Below are 15,049 nucleotides of genomic sequence, written 5' to 3'. Positions count from 1 at the left end.
AAACAGTAACGCGAGGAACTTGTATGATACATTAGAGCTTAATCAGTGTAACACTAACATTTCACTATTTAGTATTGGATGGATACCTCTGAGACATGCTCTTTTTAATACATTTTTACTAGAGTGTGCTCATTGGCCTCTTTTACTACACTCGTTTTGTAGATATGACTGTCTTTTATATGGAGTAGGAAAATTTATTTGCATGTTTTACAACACTACATTTTTCATTTTTTTATTTATGTACCAGAACATTGCATATTCCCTTATTATCACATATAAGCATTATATAACTCATGATTACATTTTAGCTTACTTTCCAATATTTGTGTGTACCACCACATGGTGCATGAAACATGCCTATAGATGAAAAGTAATCTAATGTCCACCATAACATATAAGTTAATTTGTAAAGGCGAATAATATATGAACTATACATAGAAATTGACGTTCAAAAATTTTCATACACAGTTTATGGGGAAATATCCATATGTATTGTCAAATAATGTAAATAATATCCATTTATCAAAATTTATCATATGACAATAATACAAGGAAATATATCTATCGAAGCTCGAAGCAACTAACTAGACATCCATGAAAATAATGCTTAACTCTTGCCTAAGATGACAAAAATTCTCTTCAGATAGAGGTTTGATGATGTTAGCTAATTGATGATCGGTGGTCACAAACTCAATGCAAATACTCTGTTTTTCTATATGATCACGAATGAAATGATATCGGATATCTATGTGCTTTGTGCGTGAGTGGTGTACGAGGTTATCATTCAAAGTAATTGCACTTTTGCTATCACACTTGGGAGGTGCTTTCATCAACTTATGCTCAATATCTTCTAGGGTTTGCATCGTCCATAAAATTTGTGCACAAGAACTTTCTAACGCAATGTATTCTTTTTCGGTTGTGGACAATGCAACACAATTTTGTTTCCTACTCGCCCATAAAACTATGGGATGACCTAACAAGATGAATACTATAAACCAAAAGATTTTATGCCATTCAAATATTAAAAAATTCTTTTTACAACTTTAATATGACTCTATCGGATCTGATTGAAAATGCATACGTAAAAAACCAAAAACATGATATCAAGGTGAGAAGCTGAAAGATATAGAAGATTATGGATCATACCTCTATTTTTCTTCTTATCAATTGAGACGTCGCTCTCATCATCTCTAATATTTGCTGATGGACTCATTAGTGTATTTGTCGGGTTAACATTCTCCATGTCGCATCTCTTCATAAGCTCCTTCACATACTTGGTTTGTGAGATAAAAACTTTTTCTTTGCTTTTGTTTCCACTTGAAATCTTAGGAAGTATTTCAATTGACCAACCAAGCTCATCTCAAATTCATCCTGCATAGCTTTCTCAAAGTCTTGACATAAAAGATTGTTAATAGCACGAAGATAATGTCATCAACATATATTTGCACAATCAAAAGACCTCAATTATCATGCTTTATAAAAAGAGTTTTGTTAGCTCTTTTCTTTTTTTGAAATTTTTTTCCAAAAGAAGATTAGTAAGTTGATCATATTGTGCAAGAGGTACATGCTTCAAACTGTACAAAGCTTTTATCAATTTAAAAACATGATTTTAGAAAAGCAAATTTTGGAAATCATGAGCTTGTTTCAGAAAAACTTCGTCATTTAGAAAGCCATTGAGAAAAGTACTTTTGACGTCCATTTGGTATAGTAAAAAATCCTTAAAATATGTAAATGCACACAAAATTATAATAACTTCTAATCTGACAATTGGAGTCTAAATCTCATCATAATCAATACCCTTAATTTTGTTATATCCTTGGGCAACAAGTCTAGCTTTATTTCAAGTTTAACGACCAAGCTTACCTGGTTTGTTCCTAACCACCCATTTAGTTCCCAATTGGGTGATTCTTTAGTCGAGGAATTAATGTTTAAACATTATTCCTAATAAATTGATTAAGCTCTCTTTCATGGTTAAGGCCCAAAATTCTTCTTTTAAAGCATCAACATTCTTTGGTTTAATTTCAAATATGAAGCACACACTAGCACAAAATTCCTAAGAGATGGACGAGTTTGTATACATTTCGGGGGATCTCTAATTACAAGCTCCTTCAATTAACCTTTCTTGAAGTTTAACTCAGTTGGTGACTTGTAAGCTAGTTTCTCCTCTTCGAATTCATCCTTGTTATTCTTTTAACTCATTTTGTTCATCTAGGCTTGTAGCTTCAAGGACCGTCTACTTTATGATATCAAATATTTCCATGTCATCATCATCTCTGTTCAAAATTTAAGAATTGGATTCATCAAATTTTACATGGATATCATCTTCAATAATTTTTGTCCGTTTATTAGAAACTTGGTAAGCCTTACTATTAAAGGAGTATCCCAAGAAATAACATTCATCAGATTTTGGATCAAATTTCGCTAAACGATGTTTCATATTCTAGATATAGCATTTACACCCAAAACATGAAAATATGAAATATTTGCCGATTTTTGAAACCATAGCTTGAAAGGTTCCAAAATCGGTCCAGTTGCGACTATTGTTCATATAACAAGATGTATTTATTGCCTCTGTCCATACGAACTTTAGCAATGCATACTCACTAAGCATGGTTCTAGCCATCTCTTGTAATGTATGATTCTTCTTCTTAAATCCCTATTTTGCTGAGGCGTTCTAGCAGAAGACAACTCGTGTGCGATATCATTTGTAGCACAAAAATTTTCAAAGAAAGCATTTTCAATTGAGCACCATGATCACTCTTAATAGTGTCAATTAAAATTTCTTTTTCATTTTGAGCACGTTTTGAATTTTTTTTTCAAAAGATTAAAAAAGTGTGATTTATTGGCTATAAAGTAAACCCATATGAATCGTGAATAGTCCTTAACTAGAACAAAAATATATCTTTTACCATCAAGACTCAGTCCAAACAAATCCATATGAGTCAATTAAAGAAGTCTAGTATTACTTACAATGTTCTTCGATCTGAATGAAGACTTTACAAACTTACCTTTCTGACATGCAAGATTTTAAATATATGTTATCGGAAATATGTCGAATGGTCAAAATTCATATTGGATTGCGGTTATAGGGGATATATCGAGGATAAGTAGTAAAAATCAGAGTGTGAGTATACATAGATAATATAATGTCATAAAATATAATCTAAGGCTCTAAGCATTTTAATGAAATGTTAACATAAAAAATGTGAATAACACATGTTCAGGATCACTAAGAAATTGTTGAAACTTGCTTCTCGATCGCGTAATGGAACCGTCTGAGTGCATAACCTCTAAAAGGAGAAAATATTATTAGTAAAAATAGAATAGCATACAAGCACATAACAAAATAAAGAATAAAGAATCATCGACATGATTGTTCTGTAATCATAAGTTTAAAAAATCACGAACTAGGAATTTAGTAGTTAAGTCAACATCCATAAAGAAACATAAGCAAATCAAACAAAAAACCAAGTTCTAAAAATTAGAATAGTTCATAATTGACATCCAAAGAGCAAATCCAAGTTAAAATAAAGCGAAGATAAGTAAATCAATAGTCATTAGAGTCAAAAGTTGGAATATCCTTCATTCCCGCCTCCGCATCGGGGACTCCGAGGACGATGTTTTCATCCCTTCCTCTTCTATGTCATTTTCAAGGGACTCCTTTCCCTTTGATGAAGATTCTCCAAATTTTTTCTTTGTTCTATATGTCTTTGTTCTTGCACTCTTTCTCTTCTTTGGATTAGCTCCTATAAGATCTTCGTATTGCCTCTAAGTAAAGATTTCCCACAAACACTTCATCATCACTCTCATCATCACGACCTCCACTGCTTTATATTCATCCACCACTCGGAGGATCTTTCTTCCTTGTCATAGGCAAGTAAGTGATTTTTATCCTTGTTGGCATGTTTGTTCTTTAATTTTTCATTGAACTTGATATAGATTAAATCATATAGTTTCTTGTGAGTTAGTCTATTTCTCTTCTTCTTCATATGAATCTACAAATTTGAACTTACAAAGAACAAATTAGCCTATAATGTGTATTAATATGATTTAAACTTAAAAGAGACAATTATCATCTCAAAAGTGCTCCAATTCCTTGCATAAGCCGAGGAGCTAGTTGTCAAGCTCAAAATTTTCATTATCATCATCCTCAATACGGGAGCATCGGTCCCAAAAATCTTCCACCAATCAACTAGTTAGTTCATAGTGTAAACAAGTAGTACCTTATAACTTCCAAATGGAAATCTTTATATTAGTTTAAATGGAAAATGTAAATATATCTGGATTAAGATTGCTTCATTCATGGCAACCTCTTTCCTTAATGACCCTTTTTTATGCTTACTAAAAGCCTCGTCGTCATCTGGATAAACTTTGTTCAAACAATCAACGACACCGCTCTTGTACAATATTCAACACTCTTTTGGCTTAGATACTAACCTTAGACTTGAAAGGCCAGTGTTTATAGGGTCAAACCCGAATATGACACCAAACAAGATTTCTAACTTGGACAGGATTCAAATAATACAAAATAGCTGAAAAAGGGTTGGGGGGGTGCGATCTGATTAGTGCACCACCAGAGAGAGCCAACTGATGGTCTGATCGATCAGTGCACGGTCTGCAGTTCACCATTTCTTTTCTTGCTTTATTTCTAACTCTTCTATTCACCATTTCTTTTCTTGCTTTATTTCTACCTCTTCTAACATCTCCTAGGCTAACATCTCCTAGGCTGAAATATAAGATTAATTCCAACAATCTCCAGCTTAGTCTTGAATAAAGTGATGTTTACAAATTGACAATTCGTTTCTATGTAACCTTCTACACTAAACTCATAAAATTTGTAGAGATCTAACTCATAGAGAAATCTATCACCTCATGCCCTTACCCAAAAAAGGCTCGTCAGAGCTATTATCGCTCCTTGGTTGATGTCAATCCCTCTATTGACTTGACATGACCCCTATTATACACTCTAAGCTCGACTCTAAACTTATTGCATGCTTCTTCTTGACTCCACCTAAAGTTGAACTCACATGTTGGGTTTGCTTAGGAATCCAAGTTCAGGGCAAAACCCTCTTCTTTGTGCAAAACCCCCTTGAAGACCAAACTCGATCTCTAACACTATTCCTTTCAGACACCTAGTATAAGTCACCTCCACACTTCTTTCCTATCAGGATGAATTCCTTTCACGGTATGTGGTGACAACTCCCTTGTTCAATTAGGTCCAATTCTCTTTCAAATCAAGCATCCTTATAATATTAGATTTTGTCTCCCTTTTGCAACTAATTTCCGACTACCCAGACTGCTCCTCTAACCACAACCTTGCAGCTCATGTTGTTCTCTATGTGGACAGTCTCCATAACTTCTTATGTCGGAGAGTCGAATAAGCTTTCCTGTGCACATATGTGTTGATTGTGATTTCAAATCTAATAATTATAACTCCTTTGGTCGGAGAGTCGAATAAGCTTTCCTGTACACATATGTGTATCGATTGGGAATCTAATAACCTACAACCGTAAGAACTGTTGTTGGAAACCATCAATACCTCAACATGTTGATCATTGATCTTAGAAGCTGTCAACGTGTTCGCTCGTTGGTCTTCCTCTTTTCCCACCACATGATGACTGGACTATAGTCATCTTTCATCTTCTGCCCCTTCAACTACTCTTACCTTTGTAAGCAACCGTTCTTCAAGTAACTCTTCCTTTGGCAAAAGAAACACCATTTAGCCCTTGACTTTGGCCCCCATGAAGATCTCCTCCCATCTATATCTTCTACAAATCTGGCACTCGACTCATTAATAGCACCTGGTCGTTGCCAAAGCTCTTGCATGAGAAGCATTGTTTTAGCCTCATTCATGTGATGGTCTCCTTGTCTACACACAATGTAGTTAGATGTTCATAACTTCCTGGAAGAGAATCATCACCTTATTCACATCTTCAAACTTTGACCCTTTGTTAACTCGGTCACAATCCTGTTGAAGGTGTTCAAATGCTTCAACACCACTGTACCTTTACCCGCAATCTATACTACTGTTGTGCAAGTTGGTGGATAGACTCTTGGCTATGTATAGAGATTTGAGTTTATTCCACATTCCAATGGTGGTCACCTCCTCAATTACGTTGTATGCCACTTCATTCAATAATGAGAGTTGAACTGTGTTCTGCACCTTTGGATCCAACTTAACCCAATTTTCATCTTTTATCTTTTCCGGCTTCTTGTGAACTCCTAGCAGTGCAAGATCTAGGTCGTGTAGAATCAACACAACCTTCTTTCTTCTCAGCCAAAGTTTGAAGTTTTCCTTACTATCAAACTTCTTAATCTCAAGCTTCACCATCAGAGATCCTCTTTTTGACATGTCGCTAAATCAATCTTTTTTCCAAATATGAATCTGTTGGTAATGATCTAGCTTTGATACCAATTGTTGACACAATTAACAAAAATACCAATTGTTGAACAACCTAGCTTTGATACCAATTGTCGAAAAGTAGTGAACGATGCGGAAGCTTTGTCCGGATCTCTCAACTAGATCTCCTTTGTCATACTAGGGAATATCGATCACCTTGACAATAGAGAAACACCAAGAAAATCAGTATTCGAACAAAGGGAAAAGTAATATACTGTAGCAAAGTAAAAAAATGCGAAGACGAGCATTATGTGGTTTGATAATTGTCCTACATCTATGGAGAGAGATTTGAGACTTCTATATTCCTAGATATTACAAAAATATAATCATTCTTGCAATATTCCTCAAGGAACCCGAAAGAAACTCTCTCAATCTCTTCTAAATTTTTTTCTTTTTTTTGCATATATACCCCCAAATGTATCCTATTTATGGATTTAGTTCCAAATCTGCATATGTGCTAATTTACCCATACATCTCCGACATAGGAGTTTTTGTACCCTTGTAGAAATTCACATGGTAAATTAGCAAATATGTAGATTAAGGGGTTAAATATGTAGAAAGGGGATATTTGGGGTTAAATTTTTAAAAACCCTATTTGTTATGGAGGAGGGATGCTATTTTACTTTATCCATTCATCATTTGAAACCCTATATGTTAGGGAGATGGGGTGTTTTAACTCAATATCAAGAACATAGGGGTAAATTAGCAAATATTCAAAGTTTCCAGGTAAATCTTCAAATAAGATAGATTTTGGCGGTATAAGTGTAAAAACCGTTTTTTCATGACCAGACATTTTTGAGTTTCTGTTATCCTTATAATCCAAGGTAGACAGAAGTACTACATGAGAACTGTTGTAAGTAGGGATGAAACTATTAACTAAAAAGATAAGAAGTTTGTATTTATATAAGGTTTATTTTCACTTTTGTACCCCAATACCTAATTTTTCACTTTGATACTCAAATGTATTTTTTAAATATCTTGATATCCGAAATTTTCAATTATTTTTTCACCTTGATACCCTGTCCACATTTCATTAGATTTTCTATTAGATTTATATCATATATGCTAAGCATGTGATTCTGCTATTGGGAACATTTAGTTGCTTGGATCCCCAACGGCTAGTTAACTTTGACCTAAATGGATCACATACTAAGCACGTTCTACAAATTTAATAGAAAATCTAAGAAATCCGGATATGAGTCTCAAAAAGTGGGATTGAGACTTTGGGTTATCAGTATATGTCAAAAAAATATTTTGGGGTATGAAAGTGAAAAATGGATAAACTTTGTGTACCAAAGTGAAACTAATCTATAAAATCCATTGACTACATATTCTAGCAGAATTATCAACCAAATAGTGTGTAAGTGGTGGAATGGAGGCTTGAAACCTACTTGTTCCTAAGACCTGCTTCCGTATCATTTTTATCCATAGAAAGAACTAAGATTTATCAGCGAAGTAAGAAGCCTAAATTACATTCATCAAACAATCATTTCATATCTTAATTAATTTATATGTTAACCTTAAATTATAACGTGACCTCCAAAGTAGATAAGGCTGTGAATGTTAAAATACCCTTCATCTCATGCATGGACATCATCAAGATTTTAAATATCAGATATTGGGAAAATATTTGATGGCCAAAATCCATATCGGATTGCAGATATCAAGGAAATATCGCGGATATGTAGTATGTCCGAGTGCCATATCGATGTGCATACATCACATAATATCCTAAAATGTAATCTAAACATTCTTAATGAAATGTAAGCATACAAAAATGTGTAAATAATGTATGTTTAGGGAGCATAATAGAATTTGCTAAAAACTTCATAAGTCTAGAATTTTCACTAAAAAGCATTAAGGAATTTTGTAGAACTATGTTTTTTGGCGACAAACCATATAAAGGGGCCTATTGGCCAACATATCGGCTAATATATCGACCATGTTAGGGATATATCCCTTAGAACTTGCCAAAAATAGTAAATGATGTTGAGACCATATTGTTTTGTGGCAAGCTTTGTAAAAGGATATATCGGTTAGATGTATCGGCTATATTGGGGATATTAAAAACAATTGACATCTTTGATGTTGGAGGGAGATGTTTCATGTTTGAGATGCTTACTGTTAGAAAATAATGCTTTACCTACAGTCGGGGTGCCACCACAGCAGCCCCCTTTAGAATACTTCTAAAAAGTCTAAAAGATGCATCGCTGTTGTGACCAGATATGTAATTTTTATAGCCTGATAGCTGTATTTTAAATGCGAAAATTTTAGTAACAGTATTGGTGGGTGGTATTCCATTGTTGTCGCATGCATTGTCTCAGAGGGGTTTCTTACTACATTGATGCTTTGAATTATTATGCATGTTATTTTGGAAAAAAGATGACGTCTCAAGAAGGAAGGCATTCATCTTGAAATCATCACTCTATGATGAATTGTTCAACAGCATCCTCATAGGAGACAGGAGCGCTTGTGCAACCTGCCACTGTCTGATGTACTTTACAGTTTACTTTATCATTTATGTTATAAATGGAAAAGGTCCATTTTACTTGCTGCAATCTATATTTCTGCTACTTGAAGCTCAGACAACTTAGTTCATTTCAGTGAAGCACCAGGAAATGAACTGGTCAATGTGAACAGCTGTTTCTTTATCAGTTAGTATAATTTGTTTCCATTAAAAAATTGTTGAATTTGCACTTGCATTTCAACTCATTGCTTTGGAAAGTCGTATAAGGCCCACAGGAAATGAGCTAGTTACTTATAATATCGTGTGACTTTTATAGTTTTATTCATGTACAATGTCAGTATAATTTGTTTTTTTTTTTTTTGCCTTGCTCAGTGAATCCATAACCATTCTGAGTTCTTTAATTTTGATTTTGCCGTGTGCACATGAGGATCACATATATTACTAACCCATTCTGTTAATAAATGCCTTTGTAATGCATTTCTGATGGAAACATGCCAATTTGAAGTTATACGTTGCAGTAGATCTCGTTCATCTCACCTTTATGCAATATTTATCTTTTCTAACTGATGATCTCAGAAAATCATTACTGATTTTAATGTTGTTAATAATACCTAGATTTGTTGCTATTATTTATTGCAGTGGTTTGCTGCATTGGACTTGAATCATGGTTCGTCAACTAGAAGGTCTGAAGAGCATTGAACCAGCAGGATTACTGTCTTTGATTTGATCACATTTATGGTCAGAAAGATACTGTATTCTGTTTTGACATATTTTCATGTACGTGTCAAAGGTATAGCCTGGATTTTCTTCTCTGCAAAAAACATGTTTTCTGATTGTATCAATTCGTGGACTTCCTATGGTTGGACCGTGGTTATGGACAAAGGTTAATAATACATAGATGCGAGTTATATAATCCTGACACGTGTTTTGATCTTTGAGGATAATGATGCTGCAATGCTTTAAACTTGAGGAAATATATCTGTGATATTTTTCGTTAATATTTTCAATTACTTCGTGCGCGTCAAAACTGTTTTCTAGCAAATAAGAGGTGGTCAATTGTTGTGGGGATGTGGTGTCTCGAATTCGAGAGGCGCCGAGGAAATCGTCCTTTGTGCCACCAGCAAGCTTTAATCCAGCGGGTCCTACTATATACAAGAAAAGCTAAGGGACAAATTTTCAAAACAAACTCTTTTGCAAATTTATTCCCAAAAAATAACCAATTTCTCTCTTATTTGTAAAAACCGACCTGGTTTTAGCCTCAGCGCTAAAATCAGGTCGGTTTTTACAAAAAAAGTTCCGAGACTTCACGGGAGTTCAACTCCCGTGAAGTTTTACAGTTTAAAAAATTTGTTTTTGAACTAAAAAACTTCACGGGAGTTGAACTCCCGTGAAGTTTAGTAGCTTAATTAAAAGCTGCTAAACTTCATGGGAGTTCAACTCTCATGAAGTTTTAGAACTTTTTTTGTAAAAACCGACCTGGTTTCAGCGCTGAGGCTGAAACCAGGTCGATTTTTACAAATAAAAATTAAAGGGATCGTTTTTGGGAATAAAATTGCAAAAGGAATTGTTTTGAAAATTTGTCCAAAAGCTAAGCCTCTCGGACGTCCAACTTAGTTGATTACGGTCTAATGTCAAAAATAAGAATGTCTATGGATGGTGCGTGTGGTATTTAGATCCGATAGACCCAGCTGTCTATGGATGGTGTGTGTGGGGTATTTAGATTAGATAGATCCAGCTGTCTAATTTTTTTCTTCTCCCGGCACATTTTCCTGGACTTTTCAGGTAATTACTTTCACTATGCTCATTGCACCAAGCTTTAATGTTTTTGCTTAAATGATTTCTACTGTATTCATATGTAGCTTGAAAAAAAAAAAAAATCCAAACCATCAACTAGGGGTGAAATCAAATGCTAGTGATCATATATTGCGTAGCAGTCTATAGGGAAAATTTGCAAAATAGACCATTTTTATAAAATATATAGCGAAATAGACCACTTTAAAAAATAATTAGCAAAATCGATCTCTTTTGAAAAAAGAGGTCGATTTTGAAAAACAAGGCTCAGAAAACATACGGGACTACTAGTCCTGTATGTTTAGAGCTAACTAATCACGGATTAGTGACTCAGAAAACATACGGGACTAGTAGTCCCGTATGTTTTCTGAGTAGAAAATTTCACTAATCCGTGATTAACATACGAGACTACTAGTCCCGTATGTTTTCTGAGCTGTTTTACAAAATAGACCTCTTTTTGGTCTGTTGGCAAAAAAGAGGTCTATTTTGCTAATTATTTAGCAAAACGGTCTATTTTGCTAAATAATTAGCAAAAACGGTCTATTTTGTAATTTTTCCCTTAAATATACCGATTTGAAAAAATCGAAGTGTAGTAAATGCAATTAAGGTGCTTCTAATCTTGTCAAGTGACTTCCTAGTGATTTTAACTACGATACTATACTTGCAAATGGACAGATGCATCTTGGTGTACCAAGGAGGTTGCCCTTGGAGATCCTGCGCATCTTATCCTTCAATGTAACTCTAGCCTGTTGGCCTTCTTATTTTGATGATGTTTAACAAACAATTTATTACTAATGTTATTTGTCTAGTGTTTGTGCATTCCTATGTTTTGTAGACAAACAACGTGGTTGGAGGTTGGATGGATTGCGCCATAACGACGATATCAAATGGAGGTTGGCGGAATTGTGGAGTGAAGCAACATACAATTCAAGTTAAAGATCAAGTTCAAGCTTCATCCGCAAAGTGTACCAAGTCAAGCTTATTGAAGATCAAGATCGGTTTGGGTAATTTAGTTTAGGTTTTATATTATGTGTGTTAAGTACGTTAAGCTCAATATCTATACACACACATTATATTGGTTTTCATATATATATATATAGTGATATATATATACATATGTTTTTGGTTTTATAGTTTTCAGGCTTATATATGAAACAAATGCATAGAATTGGAAAATACTATTTTGTTTCATGCTTATATATGATTTCATCTTTAACAAGCTTATATTTAATGAAATCATATTTAGTGTTTTGAATATATTGCATAGAATATGCAATTTTGTGAAAATATTGTATTCTTAGTTTGTAGACTTGAATATCAGTTTATACATGTTTTACTAAGTCTATAAAAACATTTCACAAAGTTTCAAAAGTTGGTTTATGTCAAAACATCAAAATTCAAGTATCCCATATTTTCATGTTTTTGGACTAGTTTGTAAAATGATGATATTTTTCATTTGGGAAGTCCTTTCTGATAACCAGTCACTGTAGCATGTTTATTATCATGTCTACAATCATTCCCCAAAGTTTTATATTTTTTGGAATTTATTTGATATTTTTAAACAGCGTTTTAAAATCAGAAAACAGTTTTCAGTTTTCTGTCATTATCCGTTTTCGGTCGACCGCACCGGTCGACCGAACCTGAGGTCAAAAGTTCACTGGGCTGACAGACGTCTGTCGGTCGACCGGTACGGTCGACCGATGAAAATTTTCGGTCGACCGACGAATTTTCCGGTCGACCGACGAGTGATTTTTCTGCTTCCAACGGCTAGTTTTTTGACCGTTACCTTGGGGCTGTTTTGTCTTTTTGCTTGGGGTTTTTTGGCTGAGTTGTGAGAGGGTATAAATACCCCATTGTCTTCAACTCTCAAGCCATCTAAGAGATTGTTTTAAAATAGTTTACCATTGTCTTCAACTCTCAAATTATCTAAGAAGTTTTTAAAACAAGTTTAAGAAAGTTTTTAATCAAGGGTTTAAGTTTTGTTTAAAAGAGTTTAAGAGTTTGTTTGAGTTTAGTTTGTGAAGCAAATTTCACAAGAGCAAAGAGGAGATCATCCTTTGGTGTTTGGGCATTCAACTCATCTCTCTCTCACTCTTGATCTATAGAGAAGTTTTCCTTAAACTCAATTCTAGCTATTTATTGTTTTGATCTTAATTTCCATAAGCTAGATTTCTATATTGAGTTTAAATTGTTTTATTGATACTCTCTGTTCACACACAACCTATTGAGCTTATTGTATTTACATACATAGTATAATTTGGGGTTGTGGGTTTGTGACCAAGAGTTGTGCTTAATTGAGTTCTCACCTTGTTTAGAGAACAAATCATTTGATTTATATTGTGCTTATTGTGAGGATTCACTTGTAATACACTTGTACACCGAGAGAAGTGTGTGGTGAGAGACGGGGTCGAATCCAAGAGGAGTGGCGTCGGTTGACGTGCCTAGGGAGAGGTTGTAACCGAGCACTTGAGGAGGAGGACACGGGCTAGGACCAACACTTAGTGTGTGAGGTGTGATTACATAGTGATTGTATTGTGAGGTGTAAACGTTGTTCGGGTGAACGTAGAAAACCCGGTTGTGATAGTGGAGATCTCCTCGAGGTGAGGAGCGGGGACGTAGGTCGTGGGGACCGAACCTCGTAAACATATCGTTTTGTTTGTGATTGCATTGGCGTTCTTATTCTTGTTTTCATATCTTATATCGCCTTTGTGTATTGCTCATCATATTACCCTATCACTTGTGTAGATTGTTTATTTTACCCTTGTGTTAGTTCATATATCCTTGCTCATATATTTGTAATATCTCATTGATAGGATATATTCATTTGTTCATATTGCTTATCCTAGCTTACGTATCTTGTTGTATTTTATACTTGCTAGGATAACTTATTAATTAGTTTTAATTGGCATTTAATCGGATTAGATTAGCATAAGACCCTAATCACCCCCCCTCTAGGGTCTAACAATTGGTATCAGAGCTTGGTGCTCTTTGATTTAAGGTCTAATCGCCTTGAGTTAAAGATCCAAGTTATATTTTTGTGCTAATCTTGTTTTGATTGCATTTGTATCTTGCTTGCATATTTTTACAAATTATGGATATGAATGATGCATCTTGTTTAGGCTATGATTCTAGTGTTGCTCCTAGATTAGACAATTTCCCCTATGCCCAATGGTGTGTTAGATTTAAACTATTTGTTAGATCTAAACATTTTGATTTATGGGAAATTATAGATGATGCTTATATTGTGCCCATTTTGGAGAAATCCAAGTGGAATAAAAATGATCATCGCATGTTTACTATGAACAACATTTTGTTAGAATATTTGTTAAATGCTTTTAACTCATCTATGTCTAACAAGTTTGTTCATTTTGATAGTGCTTACACCTTATGGATATTTATAGAAGCACATCAAGGAGACTTGGAGGCGATCCGACAAGCTTTGGAGGATCCCGCTTCAAGTTCATGTGGAGCATCATGCACACGGCCACTAGGCGATAGCCCTAGTGAGGTTTGCGAGTTCGAAACCATAAATGATTTACCTAATGATGAACTTGCTTGTGCTAGTGAAAAATTATTACATGCCTTTAACAAATTGCAAAATGATTTCATTAATTTACAAAGCAAGCATGAAATTTTGAAATCCGATCATGAGTTGTTAGCATCTAAGTTTGAAACTATTTCTAATGAAAATGTGATCCTTAAAGAAAACAATGAAAAATTAAAATTGGATCATGTTTCTTTAACTTCAAACGTTGCTAGTTTAACTCATGAAAGAGATAATGCCATGTTAGAAGTAAAGAACATACAAAATAATACAGCTTCTTTTATAAATGACTATTTATGTTCTACTTCTAAAAATGCATATGTGCCTAAAAATGAAGATTTGAATCTTATGAAAAATAGTATTTCATCTTTAGATTCAACTTTGAAAATATGCATTAATAACCATAAGAAGCTTATGAACATTTGTGCCAAGACCAAATCAAAATCATCCACTCATTATCCACACATGTATAGCAAAACTTACAAGTGTTCTATTTGCGGCCGTCAAGGTCATTTAGCTAAGTTTTGTTATGATGTACAAAAACATAAGAATATTAATCATTCTTGTGCATCTCATGTAACTTCTTCATCACATGAACACACACATGCACCCATTATTCATCATAAGCATGCTCATGTGTATAGATGTGATCATTGTGGTCGTCTTGGTCATTTGGCCAAATATTGTTTTGATTTAAAAATTAAATCTCATTTGCCAAATGCTTCTAGTAGGCCACATGTTTTTAGATGTGATGTTTGTGGTAGATATGGCCACTTAGGAAAGTTTTGTTTTGATAATGTTTCACATTTGCAAAATAATCTTAAAAGAAAATCTTTATTTGCAAATG

General features: G+C 34.2%; 1 pseudogene; it reads left to right on the top strand.

Annotated features, from left to right (window-relative positions):
• Positions 1-9,783, top strand: part of LOC109845217 — a 39,788-nt pseudogene extending 30,005 nt beyond the window's left edge.

This window comes from Asparagus officinalis, chromosome 6 (assembly GCF_001876935.1).
Source record: "Asparagus officinalis chromosome 6, Aspof.V1, whole genome shotgun sequence".
Lineage (NCBI taxonomy): Eukaryota > Viridiplantae > Streptophyta > Magnoliopsida > Asparagales > Asparagaceae > Asparagus > Asparagus officinalis.
This window is presented reverse-complemented; position numbering and strand designations above follow the sequence as displayed.